Below are 1,026 nucleotides of genomic sequence, written 5' to 3'. Positions count from 1 at the left end.
GGACAGTGGAGAATCTTGGGGGACCCTCTCCTCCAGCTTTGTGGTTTAATGATATGGTGCTTCTTTCTCCCTCCAAAACCTTTAATGAGTCCCCGTCCCCATGTCCGACCGTACTAATTCCCCATAAATCCATCCTCTGGAGCTGGGCCTCCTGGACAGTGTGGTTTTATTTCCCTCGGCATGGGTGGGGGGTGTTCACTAGGGTCTCATGGACTTGGTAGAAAGCACCTGAGGGTGTGTGCTGAAAGGTTGTTAGGTGGATCCTTTGTCCAGCTGACCCACAAGGACTCAGGGGCCCAGGGGTCACACTGGAGCTGAACGAGCCCACTGGCTTCCCTCCCAAGGGCGCGGCTGAGCCTTGTCCTCTCCACAGCCCCCGCAGGGCGTGCGTTTGTCTGCAGGGCTCTGCCAGCTGTCGGGAAGTGGGGCCTGAGAGTGGTTTGGGGGGGGCATCCCCTTTCTCTCGCAGATCTCCGAATCACTGGCTGTGGGCCCAAGGCCTGGCCGGTGGCTGGATGCTGAGTGTTTATGGGGAGATTAATTGGCCTTCTCTCTTTCTCCCTGTCTGTCTCTGTCTCTTGCTCTTCCACTTTCCTCCCCAGGGGGGCTTTCTCTGTGGTCCGACGCTGTGTCAAGCTCTGCACCGGCCATGAGTATGCAGCCAAGATCATCAACACCAAGAAGCTGTCGGCCAGAGGTAGGGCACAGGGAGTGTCCAGCATGGCAGTGGTTGGGGTGGGACAGGGGCTTGGGGGGCCAGGCCCTGCAGACTGGGCCTCAGGTCCCTCCCAGGGTCTGTGGGCTCTTGGCCTCCCCTGCCAGTGGCTCCATGCACATGGAGCGGGTTCATGGAGGCTGCTATAGGTGGTGCTGGGCTGTCATGGCCTTGAAGGCATGTCTGGCCCAGTGAGGTGGGGCGGCGGGGGCAAGGGACCCAGGAACACACCTTGCTGTCTGGTTTGGGCGTTTACAAGCCCTCACCTTGCCCCAACTCCCCAGTCTGTTGGTGCCTCCAGAGCTGGACCG

At 59.9% G+C, this 1,026-nt stretch overlaps 1 protein-coding gene across 2 annotated transcripts in view; it reads left to right on the top strand.

The window, feature by feature from the left end:
- The first annotated feature begins 605 nt into the window (after positions 1-605).
- The window catches only part of CAMK2B (calcium/calmodulin-dependent protein kinase II beta), a 68,780-nt gene continuing 68,359 nt past the window's right edge, over positions 606-1,026 (top strand). For both annotated transcript variants that reach the window (XM_008575866.1, XM_008575864.1), the window contains exon 1: positions 606-697. The gene's annotated coding sequence lies outside the window, so the exon portion shown is untranslated. The remainder of the gene's footprint in view (positions 698-1,026) is intronic.

Source organism: Galeopterus variegatus, unplaced genomic scaffold (genome assembly GCF_000696425.1).
Source record: "Galeopterus variegatus unplaced genomic scaffold, G_variegatus-3.0.2 Scaffold1247, whole genome shotgun sequence".
Lineage (NCBI taxonomy): Eukaryota > Metazoa > Chordata > Mammalia > Dermoptera > Cynocephalidae > Galeopterus > Galeopterus variegatus.
Note: the sequence above shows the minus strand (reverse complement) of the source record. Positions and strands in the feature narration are given on the sequence as shown.